Genomic DNA, 16,633 nt, shown 5'->3' with positions numbered 1-16,633 from the left:
AGGAAAAGGAAAAGGAAAAGGAAAAGGAAAAGGAGAAGAAACAGTCCTACCAGTGAAGGCTGGACGGTGCTTAAGCATTAAAGTTTAGACTGCGGCACTGCTAGAAATGCATCTTAGTTTGTTTCCTGCTACTGTGATAAACATACTGACCAAAAGTAATTTGGTGAGGAAATGGCTTGTTTAGCTTACACATGCAGGGTCACAGTCCCTTGAAGGAAGCCAAGGCAGGAACCTGGAGGTAAGAACTGAAGCAGAAGGCACAGAAGAATGCTACTTACTGGCTTGCTTCTCTTCCTTGAGCTGCCTGCTTTCTTACATATCCCAGGAGCCGGGCCCTCCATAACAATCATAAGCAAGACAATGACTTGCTCATAAGCCCACAGACTTGCCCATATAGGCCCACAGACTTGCCCATAGGCCCACAGACTTGCCTATAGGACTCTCTCATGAAAGAAGCGTGTTGATGGGGATGCATGTTGGATTTACTACTTATGATGTTAGGTATGCATGCTAGGACAAAAGGCTAGGCTTACAACCAAAAGGACCAGACTTCGGCCTGACTTCTGATGGAGGGCTCGGGAGTCCTGGGACTGGAAAAGCTAGGAGCAGGATTGTAGGCAGCTTGAACGTGAGCTGCTAAGGTAACAGCCCTGGGAATCTGACCCTTGCGTTCACAAGCTGAGGACTGTGCCAGGGCTTGTCAGGCAGGCTCTCACTTACACAGTGTCTACAGGAAGGTCAGAAGAAGCCCTGTCATTGGGTACACCCCATGACACCTCACAGCTCTCCACCCAGGTCAGAGGACAGTTGGCCAGCTGCAGGGCGTATCTCCGGAGGCAGTGGAGTTGGGGTGTGAGGCCATGTGACCCAGGGCAGAATAAGGAAGTAAACAGCCGTTTTGTCTTCTGGTCTCCTGGGCAGTGCCCCTCTACACACAACCACTGTTTCCAGGTTTCTATCAGGCCAAAAGCAGCATGGGGCACAGCCCAGGCCCTCCACCCCAGAGAAAACAATGCAACCCAGTCCTGAACTCCACTCCCGATCACAACACTTTGAGAACAATGGTCTCTGGAGAAATGGAATTTTTCGGGGAGTCTCATGCCGGCAGGAAAAAGTTGAAACCTGATTCTGCCACAGGGGAGGCATGTCTCCCAGAGAGATTCCACTGGGGCTGGATGGTGTTCTACCAAAGATGAGCCAATGCTGCAGACCTGGACCAGAACTGCTGGGCTAGGCACGAATGCTTCCTAACCTTCTATTTAAACCTGAACCCTGGGGCTGTAATCTGGTTTATGTGTATACAGTGTATGTGGCTGTGCACACTCAATAAATAAAAACATTTTAAATGATTAAATTTTAAGACAATTCCTTTTGGTTTCAAGAGAGGGTCTCTTCATTTTTATTTCCGTGTAGGTGTGCCTGTAGTCTGCCAAATGTATGCAGATGCCTGAGAAGGCCAGAAAAGGGCCGCAGATCCCCTGGAATGGGAGTTGCAGGTGGCTGTGAGCTGCCCACTGTGGATGCTGGGAACCAAACTTAGGGCTTCTTTGGGGCAGTGCCATGCTCTTGACTGTGCTGCCTCTAATTAAACAAAAATGAAAAAAAAAATTTTTTTTTGGAGGAAGGTTCAAACAGGATTTCTTTATGTAGCTAGAGTTGTTCTATAACTTGCTCTATAGACCAGAATCAGGCTGGCCTCAAACTCAGAAATTCATCTCCTTTCACCTCCTGAGTGCAGGATTAAAGTCATGTGCCACACTGCCTTGCTTAAATAGACATTTTAAAAGGAAAAACAATTCTGCTAAAAACAAAGGTTATATAACTTTCAGCATCAATAAATAACAAATAAATAAAATAAATAAATACCCAGCGTACGTGATTTTGGAAAAACCACCGAGAAAGAACAAAGAAGTAGTGGTAAGATAATGTTTCCCAGAACAACATGCTCCTAGATTCCTTAGAACTTTTAAAAGCTCCTAGGGGCCGAAGGGAGGCAGAGCAGTTGGGAGTACACACAGCGTTGCAGAGTTCAGTTCCTAGCATCCATGGCTGCCTGCTCACAAGCACTTACAACTTCAGTTCCAAGAGATCCTATACCCTCTTCTGGATCCATGGGCGCTGCACACACGTGCATGCTTTGCTGTTGTTTGTTGTTGCTGCTGTCATTAAACTACTCAGACTAGTTGGGCCTGATGGGTATGTGCCTTTAATCCCAGGGTCCTACCACCTATAGGCAGGTGGATCTCTGGAAGTTCAAGGATTACTCTATCTACATAGTGAGTTCCAGGCCAGCCAGGGCTGATAGGGACAGTATCACAAAAACAAACAGATAAATCCTCAGTAAAATAGATGACTGAAACCCTGATGTACAGAGGAAAAAAATAGAAAGGTCTAAGACATCTTCATCAATGATGTAAGAAGCCAGGGCTGGAGAGGTGGCTCAGAGGTTAAGAACACTGGCTGTTCTTCCAGAGGACCCGGGTTTGAGTCCCACCACCCACAGAGCAGCTATGTGTCTGTAACTCTATTCCCAGAGAACTGGATACCTTCTCTGGGCTCTGCAGGCATTTTGTACATGCAATGCACAGACATCCTAAGCACCCTTACACATAAGAATAAAGAATAAAATAATAAATGTTATTTTTTAAAATACAATGCTAGAAATTATGGGGCAATGAAGCTTCATTGTGATAAGGGAAATGGATTCTAAGCCCAAATTCCATACCCACTATTGTCCAAGGAGATAAAAGACATGGACATGTGTGTGTTCCAAGGACCCTGCGTCCGTCTATAATCTAACAAAGATGAAGGGACTCTGGCCAGCTCCAGTGTAATGGGCATGGTTCTGGCAGGCCTTGCCCTCCCACCCCCCCCATTCCCTCTTCCTTGCTAAAAACTCTTATATTCCTAAAGCTAGCCCTCAAGGTCTATTCCCTTATTGATCCACTTCCTCCTCCTGAGGCTGAACTGACTTCCGAGGTCCATCTATCAAAGCACTTTAGTTCAGCAATCAAAAGCCCCCATTGGCTCAACTAAGTAACGTGGCCAATTAAAATTAAACACTTCATCCTAACACGGGGTTTCCCCCTTTACCTTTATAAACTGCCATTTTCCTATGTGCCACATCTGTCTCCCCTCTATCCAATCCTTTGTCCCATTTCATGACAAATGTCCCTGCCCCCTCTCCCTTGTTCTCTTCAGGTTCTCCCTTCTTCTCTATCTCCTGTCTTTGTCTCTTGTTTCTTACCCTCTGTCCCTCTGATGCAAGTCAGTCTCCTTGGTGCTGAGAACTTGGTCTTGGGGTTCCTGATCGGATACCCAGTCTCTGCAGAAAATATCTGATCGAAATGAGAACAAACCCAGTATGGCAAACAGATCTTTCCAACCTGGAGCAGAGAACAAGAGGACACCCTTCAGACCTGAGAGGATGCAGTCAACACAGAGAAGGGCCCTCTAGAGAGAAAAGGGAACAGCCACCAGAGGGTTCTAGACTGCAGGAAGCAGACTGATGGCTGGTGCTCCCAGGGAGCACAAGACCACTGGGGAGGACGGCTCAAACACAGAACTCTTTCCACATCCTGGGATCAGTCCCCAAAGCACAAGGCCACACCCCCACATCAACAGAAATGTTATCTCATATCTATATCAGTATCTATAGAGATAGACATAGAAATATATGTAAATCCTGTATCAAATACGATATTAAAAAGGTGAAAATGGTTGACCTTAGTAACAGAAAAGTGAGAGTTGGGGCAAGAAACCTGTGCTTTTACTCTAAGGCCTAAAGTCATGTTGGGCTTTTCAACATATGTACACACATTATTTCAATAAACAGGAACATGAGATAGTGAACTGCTGTTCCCAGAACGAAAACAAAAACAACAACAACAAAATTTTAAAAAACAAAAAACAAAAAAAAACCAAAACAAACAAACAAAAAAACAACCCACAGAATTAAGTCAAAGATTCCACATGGCTGGTGTACTAATTAAAACTCCCTTACTGTGGAGAGTTGGAATGTTACAGATCCAGAGACAAATTACCTTGAGCTATCTTTAACTCCCATTCGATGCCCACTTGTGCATCTGACCAAACATTCTTTCAAAAAATGCAAACCTTCGTATCATATTGACTTAGCAGACAGCTAAATCCCTGCTTTTCCCCACGTGCTAGTAACCTAACTGATGTTACACCCACGTGCCCAGACCTAACCTAAGACTTTGTTTGTTCTGTTTGTTCAGTTGGAACTTGTCTTCCAGAGAAAAGGGAATCCGTGTTCTGGGGCCATGGTCGTCACCCGTATTCGTCTAAGAACAAACCACATATGCTTTGAGGCAAGAGCTAGGTTTCCCACTGGTGCATCCAAACTCCCTTCAAATGCACTGCCTTAGCTGAGGTTTAAACCCAACTTACTTAAATTTCTATCGATGTGACCAAAACAACTTTGGGAGGAAAGAGTTATCTCACTCACAGTTCCACATCACAGGCCATCATCTTCCTGGACTCTGACCAGGCCACATGAGGCCAAACATCAATTTCTCTCCATGACCCCTTCAGCCCCTGAGCTCCAACTGCAACCGAAGTTGCACCTTTACTAATGGCCTCTCCTGACCTCTCACCATCAAAACAGGAACTCCAGTCAGGAACCAGAGCAGAGACAACAACGTGGTGGGGGATGGGGAGGGGGAGACATGCTGCTTGCCATCTTGGTCCTCCTGGCTGGCTCAGCCTGCTTTCTTACTCAACACAGAACCACCTGCCCAGGGGCAGCACAGCCCACATCAATCAGTAATCAAGATAATCACCTTCAGATTATTTACAGAAAATCTGGACGCACTTTCTCAATTGAGGTTTCTCTTCTAAGGTGTGTCAAGTTTACAAAACAAAAAACTAACAAACCAAAAAAAACAACAACAAAAAAAACACCATCATAACTGGCCCCCTGTCAACTTGACACACAAATGTAACACTATTAAACAATAAATTTCCCTTTTCCGTTTGTCCTCAAGGTCTCATTTTAATAACAACAGTGAATATTAAAGCATCTCAACTTTAAAAAGTTCCGATAGTCACTAAAAAAGTCAACACTTAAAAGTCCAACATTTCTTACAATATTCAAAGGCTCTCTTAAAAACTAAGTCTCTCACTGTGGGCTCCTGGTGAGACTCCGTTCATGTTTGGATCCTGTAATGTGACATACAAGTGACAAATGCAGCAAATGATAATGATGCAAAGGGATAAACTATAACTGGAACACAGTATGCCACCACCACCCCAAACTGAAACCTTTCTGTTCTTCCAGATTCGGTCACGGATCCTGGACGCTCTTCCCACCCCCATGGTGAGTAGCTGAGTTATTTCCCTAACTGCTCTGGCAGAATAACTGACCAAAGCCACTTGCTGAAGAAAGGGTTTATTCCAGATCACAGGGCCATCGTAGCTGTGAAGACAGGCAGCCTCTGGTCACCTTGCACCTGTAGACAGGAAGCAGAGAGAGGCAAGCGCTGATCCTCGGCTGGGTTTCTCCTCTGACTCAGTCCAGAACCCCAGTCCGTTGTGGGGTGCCACCCACATGTAGAGGAGAGTTTTCCACCTCAACTAACCCAATCCAGAAAGCCCCTCACAGGCAAGCACAGAGGCCTGTATTCTAGACCATCCTAGATCTTGTCACGTTGATTGACAGTCAATGTTAATGATCACAGAATCTGTTTAACATTGACTCTTCCGGCCCTTTAACCTGCTGGAGAAATAGCTACCTTGGGTTAAATATTTGTCAAGTCCCCTCTCCAAAAATGCTTGTATATTATTTCAGTCAATTTTCCAAAATTTCATCAAGTTGATGGTATATTTTCATTTTATAGTTAAAACATAATAATAATAATAATAATAATAATAATAATAATAATAAAAACAAGGCTTGGAAATCTCAAGTAAGTTACCCAAGGTGACCAACTGAACGAGGATTTGAACCCAGGTCTTTTGGGTCCAAAGTCTATACTTAGAAACATTAGCCTTTATTAAGTTTTAAAATATATGACCACGCTTCCTGACTTTCAGTTCCTATAATACAGTCACTAAAATTCCCCCCTTTCTATTTGAAAGCAAAGAGAATTATCAGAAAATAAAGACAGATTTCATCTAGGTTGGCCTTTTGGTTTTGGCTTTGTTTCACCAACTTGACACAAGCTTAGAGCTACATGGGAAAAGAAACCTCCATTGAGAAAGTCTCCATCCATTTGGTCATAGGCAAGCCTGGAGGGCATTTTCTTGATTAATAACTGATGTGGGAAGGCCCAGGCCACTGTGGGCGTGGCCACCCCTGAGTCTGGGCTGCACAAGAAATATCAATCTAATTGCATCTTTCCTCTCTCGGCTTGCACTGTACAGTTTTGGGTCAGTTGCTGATACTAATCAAATCATTCTTTAATGTGTCTGCCATCCACTAATGCAGAAGAAAAGGCTGGAGAAAAAGACAGAAAGAAGTTGCATATGAATGTCAGCTAAAAGCAAGGTCAAGCTCTCGGGAGTCAAGGAGAACCCACTCCTCTCCCGCCCCTTCATGCAGTCGATAGCTAGTGCTACAGGAGCAAATTTCTGTGCAGCTACTCTGACAGGAGACGGGACAGAACAAAGCTGCCAAAGGTATGTGCTGCTTTTGTAGGGTGTGCTTAAAAACAAAAACAGAAAACAAAAAAACTGCTCAGATTTCACACACACACACACACACACACACACACACACAGGTTAAGCCAGTTCATAAAACCATCTCTCGCATACAAACAAAACACTCCAAGTGTTTTTTCAGCTCTGATCCAGCTCTCTTGCCTCCTGGCTCCTAAGCCCTGCAGGCCTCAGGGAAACTTTGCTGGTTTTTCTTTACCCATCTCAACAGCATAACTGCTTACTGACTGTTTCAAACAGCTTTATGCTGGAAAGTTCCTGGCAAGTATGAAGGCATATTAAGCATTACCTACACACAGCAGCAGAGGTAGGATACCACCACCGCCCATATGATACAGAACCTACAGATATGACTCATTACTGACCAGATCGAATGAAAAAGCACAGGAAGGGAAGATACGAGCACTACAGTCTAGCTACTCTATATTTTAAGGGTACAGGACACATTTGTAATCCGTGTCGTAGAAAGCAATCTGTACCCACACACCCTTTCAAGGTTTGCGGTTCTGAGTTAACCCCCCGGTCCAGGCAACACAGGGAGGCACGAAGGACTCAGAATCCTTAAGATGAGACTGCCATAGAACAGTGCAGGCAATAAGGAGAGGTGACAGACACCATAGACCTCAGGGACTGTGTCTGGCATGGTAAGCTGCCTTTGGCTGCAGCTGACTTACAAGAGGGCGTTCAAAGGTGCGTATCTGCCTCCCTCTCGGATCACTGACTCTCTGCATAAACTATCACTTAAAGGTTCAGGTTCCAGCTAGAAAGATAGGAGATAGAAAGGGGCTGGGGCAGACAGACAGACAGACATAATGAGAGAGAGAAACTGGTTTCATAAATTCAGTTTTTATTATCAGGAGATTGACTTACAAAAAAAAAAAAAAAAGTGCTTACACCCTTAACTTACTGAACAGCTACTATGTTCAGTAAATTAATTACTGACAGGAAAACACCATAACCCAGTTTTGGTTCCTGCCCTGAGGAAGATAGGTGGGAGATCTCTCACACAGAGAACAAATACCACAGACACCAGATAAACCCAGGCAAGTACCTGCTGAGCTAGAGGGTCTCTTCCCAAGCTACCTGTCAAAGCATCCTAAGAAAGGACCCAGAAGCAACGGTGATCTCAGCTACAGGGCTTTCTTCACTCCAAAAGGCAAGCCCACAGCACATGTTCCATGGCTGGAATCCACCAGCCATGTTTGGTCAATACTCCAGCTAACACTCCCTGCCCTAAGTAAGTAGGCAATAAATCCCAGTCGCCATCCTACCACTTCCTGCAAAGTGGGACAAGTCACTTCCTGCATGGGTCACTTCCTGCATGGGTCACTTCAACCTATCCAAGTCAAATGAAATGCACGAGGGGGGTGGGAGGGTGGAGGAATTAGTCACTGTGTTCACAACGAGCCACGTAGTCTTGTTAGAATCTGTGAGCTTCCCACCTTTCTAAAACACTGAAAATCACTCCACTCCTTTATGAAGTCTCTCTGTAAGCCACTCTGCACCTGAGAGTTGGACACAACAAATTCTGCTTACCCCAAATAAAAACCCCTGACCTCCCAAAGTCTCAATCTAACTATTGTTATTGCATAACAATAAAATGTAACCAAAAGGAGTCAGGGCTTGTACAATCAAACACGGAAAACTAAAGGCACTATAATACAGACCATGAAAGTGCAGAGAAGCAGGAGGCCCAGCAGAGCAGGGCAACCCCAGGAAGAAGAAAGCCCTGAGGTCTCAGTAAAGCAGTAGCAGTATTTTGTGAAGTCACGGGAGCTATCAGAAAGGCCAGACTGGTCCCATCCTCAGAAGAGCCCCCACCACCTTATCAGACTTAGGTGGAGAAGGGGAGGGAGGGTCAGAGCTAAGCAGCTCTACGGAAGATACCATTTAGGACAGGGGGCACCAGGGGGCACCAGGGAAGGGATGTGTAGGACTGGGGAGGATACATCAAGAAGTGGGCATTTGGGACGGGCGGTGGTGGCGCACGCCTTTAATCCCAGCACTCGGGAGGCAGAGGCAGGCGGATTTCTGAGTTTGAGGCCAGCCTGGTCTACAAAGTGAGTTCCAGGACAGCCAAGGCTATACAGAGAAACCTTGTCTCGGAAAAAAAAAAAAAGTGGGCTTTTGGGGAACCCGGAAAAGACCCTGAGGAAAGGGCAAGGGTACAAGACAGGCCTGGTCACTGGGTCAGGAGAAGAAAAGATTATGGTGGGGAACACTGGAGAATCCCTGCAGGGACCCAGGGGAAAATGGAGGGGCGGAGGGGCGTTAGGCTAGTCAGGACCCTAAGGAAGACTATGAAGGGCTGGGAGGATAGATCAGGAAGTGGGGAAGGGACAGACTTGGAGGAGGGAGTACAACCAGAATGTGGGACACTAGCGACAGGGGAGGAGTCAGGAGCTGGAGGGGAATACAATCAGGATGGGGACGCTAGGGAGGGAGGGGGAACGCAGTAGCTGGGGCGGATGGGGGGAGGATACAATCAGGATGGGGGACACTGGGAAGGGGTAGGAGGCGGGAAAGGAAGAGAATTGTCAGGGTAGGGACACTGAAGAGACAGGAGCCGGGGGTGGGGAGCGGAGGGCGGGGGGGGGGATACAATTAAGATTGAGGACATGGGGGAGTGAGGAGGAGGCAGGGAGAGGCTGGGGTAATATAATGAGGATGGATACTGGGGAAAAGGCAGGAGCTGGTGTGAGGTGGGGTGTACCATCAGAATAGAAGACGTTAGGGACGAGGGAGGGGTGTGGGTCAGAATGGAGGCACTCTGGAAAAGGAAGAGGGCAAGAGCTGGGGGCGGGGGGAGCGAGGAACATTAGGGAAGGGGGAAGGAACAGGGGCTGAGGGGGGTCACCGAGGAAGTGGGCGCGGTCAGCAAGGTTAGAGCTCCCCAGAGCCAGGCTTTGAGAGGGGGTGTTGGCGAAGCGGGTTACCCCCGGAGGGGCGTGAGCAGGGCCGAATGGGGTACTCCGACCAGGGAGGTCCGGGGAAGGGGTCGCACGCGGGCGCAGGGGGGCTCCGCGGGCACAGTCACCTGCGAATGTTCAGGCCGCCAGACAGGGATCAGGCTGAGAGCGCAAGGTCGCCGGCTTCTCCTGCTTCTCCGCTGGACGCGCGAGTCCGGGCCCTGCGTCACCGCCTCGCGCCATGCGCATGCGCGAGAGGCAGGTGCCACCCGGGTGCAGGGCCGAAGCCAAGGCGTTGCTCTCAACCTGGGCTGTTATCTGCTCAAAGGTGGTTCTAAGTTTCTTGATCTTGGCCTCTTAACATAGAGCTTCGTAGAGAAAAGCGTGACAGCGGGACTGGGGGCAAGCCAAGGGCAAGCTGAGCCTGGGACCTCTCAGAGCCAGAAATGAAGACCTGCATGCTTAAAAACCAGGAAGATGGAGATGTCAAAACTGAAACAGCAATCAAGGAACAAAACTGGAAGTCTTTGCAATAACTCACATAGAAATGTTATAGCTTAGAATATAAAATATAAGGATAAAATAATAAATGAAGAAGGAGCCGGGGGTGTTAGTAGGGCTGTAATCTCAGTACTGGGGAGGCTTAGTCAGGAGGATAATAAATTTGAGGGCAGCTTGGGCTACACAGCATGGCAGTACACAGCTGTAATCTCAGCACTTGAAAGATGTGGTAAGAAGATATAAAGGAAGGCCAAGATTATCTTTAGCTAGGTAGTGAGCTCAAGGTCAGTCTAAGAAAAAAAAATACTATTTTAATTATAGTGCCTTGTGTATCCCATGTTTTTTCTAGGTTCTTAGTGTCTCAAACAATGACTTGCACAACACAGAATAAAGGTTGTCAAAGGGTACATTTATTTAAAAAGAAAATGCATGGAATACACTCCCCAGAATGGGAATGGCCTGAGCAAGCATAAGACTCAAGACCCCCATGACGTTTTTGGAACGTTATGTGTTTAAGTAGAGTGAGGAGCAGATTCCCTGGGTAGAAATTAGGTAAACCCTTTGTCCTGATCGACAGATGGGCTGTTAGGTAGCTTTGAGTTGGTGGGTCATACATCCTATAGCTTTATGCATGTGCCTCACACACACACAAACACCGTGTTTACACCTGAAACAGTAAATAAATTTGTTACTATTTCACTTCAAGGAGGAACTTACCCTCATAACACATATACTCAAAGCTGGTTTTAAATACACTTGTGTATCTGCTGTATCTACCCTCCTACCAGGAAATGCCTAATCTCAAATTACCTACAGGAGAGATGGGTGTTGCCCTGTGGGAAGGAGACCGAAGGTACCCTCAGGTCATCGGACAGCCCTCTGATCATTTACATCGATGGAACTATAGCTGTTGTACTGATCAGTTTTTGTCAGCTTGACACAAACTAGGATCATCTAGGAAGGGAACCTCAAATGAGAAAAAAAATCTCCATCAGATAAATCTGGGGACATTCTCTATAGGGAACCTCAAATGAGAAAAAAAATCTCCATCAGATAAATCTGGGGACATTCTCTATAAATGATTGACGTTGGGGGTGGGGCCTATCTCAGGACAGGCAATGCAATCCTTTAGCAGGAGGTCATGGATTATATAAGAAAGCAGACCAGTAAGCAGGGTCCCTCCACGGTCTCTGCTTGAGTTCCTGCCTTGCCTTCCCTCGATGTCAGACTGTGATCAAGATTTATAAACTAAATAAGTCCTTCCTTCCCTAAGTTGCTTTGAGTCATGATAATTTCACAGCAGTAGAAAATGCAGATTTTTTTTCCTACTTTACTGCACTTACTGAATTTTCCTTTCATTTTAAATTACTTGTCTGTCTGTCTGTGTGGGAGTATCTATACACGGTGCAAGTTCCCACGGAGGCCGGAGATGTCCTTAAGAGCAGCCAGTACTCTTAACTGCTAGCTATCTCTCCGGATACCAAAATTTTCTTTAATGAATATATACAGAGGTGATACATATACATACATACACACATACATACATACATACATACATGTCAGCACACACCCTCAGCAGGCCCACTGTGTGTGAGTGAGCATCCACTCTAGCCCATGTGTGTCTGTGCTGTAACTTTAGTATCTGGTCTAAGCCCAACAGGAGGGCCCACTCAAGGATGTCATGATTGTATGATTTCATTCTCCACAGTACAATTTGTAGGATAGTACATTTAGTTTTATAAGAAACAGCCAGACCTTTTTCTGAAGGGATTATGATACTTTTTGTGCTTCCAGGAAAAAAAATGAAATTTTTGTTTTGCTACAAAGAAAGCCTTCACAAATATTATCTTTCTCCTAATTCCCCCAACCTGCTCAAGTCCCACTTTATCCCAGCCTCACCACAGGTAGTTGGTGCTATTTGCTTTTGAATGATTTTTAAATTACACAATATTTTTAAACTATATGTATTTCTCCTTTTTTACACAATGTCCTTCAGCACAATCCTATGTCCCCATGTTGATATATGGGAAGGCTCCTTGTTTCTTTGCTTTGCTTTCTTCTTTGTTTTAGTTAGAATTTTTACCATATAGATGAACCAGGGTTCATTGAACTATCCCCTAGTAATGGGTACTTGGGTTGTTTGTGCTGGCAGGATGACACTGACAGGCTAGGGAGAGATTCACCTGAACAGAAGGTGGCAAATCTGGGAAGTGGATAGCATTTAAGAAGAATACTGTCTACCTGGAGGCATACTATAGAGCTACTTTGATGTGGAGGCAGGGTTCTGAGCAGGCAGTCAGGTAGTGTCTCTATGTCTTGGTGCTCTGGCTGTTAGGTCTTACTAGGTAGAACACCTGTTCGGGGAATCAATCTCAGCGTGGTGGTGGATATGTCCCTCGGGCTCAGGTATTTAAACACTCGGTTCCTTGGTGACACTGAGTCAGTTATGGAGAGTTCAGGAGATTTAGCTTGGCTGGAGGAACTCTTGTCACTGGGGGCTGGCTCTTAGCTTCCTGCTCTGGCCACCAGATGCTATATCCTGCTGCCAGGGCCCACATTACAGACTCTAGCCTTCTGGAACTGTAAGCCAAAGTAAGTTCTTCCACAAGCTGCTTATAGGTGTGTTTTAACCACAGGAACAAAAAGTCCTGAATAACTCACTTTACTTTCCTACTGCTGTGAGAAAATAAGGTAGCAAAGCCAGGCACACTGGTGCATGCCATTAAACACTTGGGAAGCAGACACAGGCAGATTTCTGTTAGTCTGGGGCCAGCCTGGTGTACAGAAGGAGTTTCAGGCTAGATTGGGCTACATAGTAAAACCCTGGCTCAAAAAAACCTAATAAACAAATTCTAACTAAAGCAATTTCAGGGAGAATGGGTTGGCGTGGCTCACAGTTCCAGGTTATAGCCCATCATGGCAGGGCTATCACAGCACAAGAACTTGAAGGAACTGGTCACATTGTACCCACAATTAAGAATCAAAGATGGAAGAGTGTATGCTGATGTTAAGTTCCCTTTATTCGCCGGGCAGTGGTGGCACATGCCTTTAATCTCAGCACTTGGGAGGCAGAGGCAGGTGGATTTCTGAGTTTGAGGCCAGCCTGGTCTACAGTGTGAGTTCTAGTACAGCCAGGGCTACACAGATAAATCCTGTCTCAAAAAACAAACAAACAAACAAAGTTCCCTTTATTCATTTTATACAGTGCAGGGGTCCTGACACAAGGCATGGTTCCATCCACCATTAAGATGGGTTTACCCATCAATCAACACACCCAAGATAATCTCCTATGGAGGCATACCACGGGGCCCATTTCTTGGTGCCTCTAGAGTCTGTTAGGTTGACGATTCATACCACCACAGGGCCGTATCTAGATGACTAGAGGGGCAGCTCATCATTTGGTGAAGGAATACATTTTACAGCGTGATTTACTTACTTTTTCCTTAGAATTGGCTTTGTAAAGACTTCATGAGTTATAAGGGGTCAAATGACCCTGTTGCCTAAAGTGTAGATTCTTCTACATTAGCGTCATGATGCTTAAGAGATTAGAATATGTTATGGAGAACTCTTCCACACCATACTTGGAGTGAACTGCAGCCTTGCTCAGATCACATCCTGTCCTGGGGTGATAACAGCTCCATCTTTAGGCTAGAAAAGTTCAGCACAGCCCTCTATCCCAGATCCCAGAATAACATCTGGGGGGAGCTTCCTGTTTTGTACTGTTATAAGGAAAGCTCTCTGGAATAAGTGTGTGCTTGTTTAATTTTATAAGTGTGTGATGGCTATTCTTGACTGTCAACTTGGCTACATCTGAAATTAACTAAAATCCAAAAATGGAGGGCATTTGCTTAATTTGAAATCGGAAGATCAATTGCCCTTTACTAAGGATCCTAAGGCATCCTAAGACACACCTATAATCTGGGCCACGTCTTCTTCTGGAAGCCTATGTAAGGACATGGAAGAAGGAAGCTTTTGTTTGTCTGCTTGCTCTTGCCTACTAGCAAGTCTACTCTTTCACTGGCATTAGAGCCCACTTCTTCAGGATTCCAGTGTATACTGAAGACCAGCTGAGACATCCAGCCTCGTGGACTGAGCACTACTAAATTCTCAGACCTTCAGTTCATCGGAAGCCATTGTTGGATTAGTTGGACCTCAGTCTGAAAATCATTCTAATAAACCTCCCTTTTACATATGTAGAGATTCACTCTTTAAACTCTGTTACTCTATAGAGAACCCTGGCTAGTAGAAAGTTACCTATATGGATAAGTCTTCAGAAATGGAGCTGCTGAGCTAAAAGCTTTGTGTCTTTGTGTGCATTGATCCTGATACACATCTCAGAAGGTCCCCTCACCAATCCAGCTGTTGGGTGTCCACTTCTGAGGCTTCACCAACAGAGGATATTACCTTTTTTTAAGCAGTATTTCCCAGCCACTGGTAAAAATGCCACCTTAATGTTTGTTTGCTTGAGATTTGGTTTTGTTGCCTTTCTTATTGAAACAAATTCTTGATGGCCTAAGAACTCACCATGTAGGCCAGATGGCTTCAAGCTTGAGGCTCTCCTTATATCTCTGCCTCCAAAGTCCTGTGTCTTAAGGTTTTAACCTGAATTTGTGTGTGTGTGTGTGTGTGTGTGTAGAGATACAGTTGACTTTTTTTTTTTCATATTACTGAGACCTATTTATATGTTCTCGGCTATAACTGGTTCTTATTGGCCTCTGGAAGGTCCCAGAATACTAAAGAGATTAACCCTTTGTGGTGTTTCATTCTTAATCAAGTGCCTTTTCATTTTGCTTAAGGTGATTTCTCCAAAACATTTTTAAAATTTTAATGGAGACTGTTCTCTTTCACTAGTGGGCTCTGAGGACCCCCAGGCTTCAGTGTAAAGCTTTTTAACCTGCTAATCCCACTTCCCTGCCCCTCCAATCAGTGTTCCTCATAGGCATTGTTGGTGGCTTTTGACAAGAGAAATTCTTTACTCCATATTTAGAAACGAACTTCCCCATGTTCTCTTCTTTTTTGTTTCCACACTTAAAAAAAATGTATGCCTTTTTTAAAAGTTGGAATCTATTCTGGTGCATGAGTTACAGATACAATCTATACATTTGTGGTGAACCCAGTACCAATAATTTAGTGATCCTTCTTCATCCTCAGCTAGTCATGTTTGCTGTGGAAAAAAAAATGGTGGGAAAAGCCAGGCATGGTGGCACATGTCCTTGATCCCAGCACTTAAGGGCAGAGACAGGCAAATCTCTGAGTCTGTGTAGTATACGCAGTGTCAGCTCTCAGGCTAGCAGCCAAGACATCAACACATAGATTTTTTTTGAACCTTTAAGATCCAAATAATAGCACCTAGTGATATGAAATATTTTATTAGATGTCAACTTCTCCCAATTATTTTAGTATACTTCTGGATTTCCCATTACATTCCATTGGTTCATTATTTGTGCACTAGTGAGCTTATCGGCTGCAGCCTTTAAATAAGCTTTCATATCTGGTAGGAAGCTTAACTGCCACTTCTTTACTATTCTCTATTCCCAAACATTTCCTGGCATGCATACTTGGTGTTGATTTTTCTGCTCTGTGAAGCCAGTGTGGTTTGGGGCTTGCTCTAAGTGCTTGGTATTTCTTAGCTCTGTGACAGATGCAAGATTAATGGGGGTAAAAATCTTTTTGGTGGCCTTGGAACTGAAAAAATCAAAAAGAAAAGAGGATGGAGAGATACCTCAGTGATTATTTTTCTTCCCTAGACAGAATTTTTCTGCATAGCCTTGGCTGCCCTGATATCAATCCTTAGACCAAGTTGGCCTCTAACTTAGAGATCCCCCTGACTCTGCCTCCCAAATGTTGGGGTTAAAGGCTATGTTTGCTGCTTGCTCTTACAGAGCACCTGGGTTCAATTTACAGGATGGTTCATAAACATCTGTAACTCCCTCTTCTGACCTCTGTAGGCGTTAAGCAGGTACTTGGCAGTGAACATACGTTCTTGCAGGCGAAACACTCACACATAAAATGAATACATCTTTTTAAAAGGGGGTGGGGAACCCCAGAGATGGCTCAGGGAAGTTTCCATCACCACCGCACATAGGAAAGCTAGAAATCCCCTGTAACTCCAGCTACAGAGGATCACATGCCAGCACTCTTGTGAACAAACCCCCACACAGCTACACAATTACACGCATATTAAAAATAAAATCTTAGGACTGTGCACGGTAGCTGTCGCTCTAAGGTCAGTACTCTAGAGGTAGAGGCAGGAAGATCTGTAAATTCAAGGCCATCCTGGTCCAAAACGAAACAACAACAAAACAGGGGAAAAGCTTTAAAAATATAGGGAAAAAATTATTGAGTAAACAAAATGCGAACCAGAGTACATTTCCTTCCGAAGTTACAACCGGGCCATAACTACTTTCCACAAGGTGTTTGCAGCCGGGTTTCAGCCGGAGCTTGAGCGGAGGCTCGCAGCCTAGGCGCGCGTCCCAGCATCCGGGCACCTCGCGCAAGCCTCTCGGGGCGCGCGCAGCTGCATCACGTGCCCGGCGCGCCCC

The 16,633-nt window shown here is 45.2% G+C and overlaps 1 protein-coding gene across 5 annotated transcripts in view; it reads right to left on the bottom strand.

Moving 5' to 3' along the window:
* Window positions 1-9,826, bottom strand: part of Plekhb2 (pleckstrin homology domain containing B2) — a 34,245-nt gene extending 24,419 nt beyond the window's left edge. For 2 of the 5 annotated variants that reach the window (XM_021168376.2, XM_029478091.1), the window contains exon 1: window positions 9,719-9,826. The gene's annotated coding sequence lies outside the window, so the exon portion shown is untranslated. Of the gene's footprint in view, window positions 1-3,247; window positions 3,387-5,388; window positions 5,475-7,355; window positions 7,463-9,718 lie in introns of those variants that run through there. The other 3 variants (XM_029478085.1, XM_029478084.1, XM_029478087.1) reach the window with 3 other exon arrangements.
* Window positions 9,827-16,633: the final 6,807 nt, after the last annotated feature.

This window comes from Mus caroli, chromosome 1 (assembly GCF_900094665.2).
Source record: "Mus caroli chromosome 1, CAROLI_EIJ_v1.1, whole genome shotgun sequence".
Lineage (NCBI taxonomy): Eukaryota > Metazoa > Chordata > Mammalia > Rodentia > Muridae > Mus > Mus caroli.
This window is presented reverse-complemented; position numbering and strand designations above follow the sequence as displayed.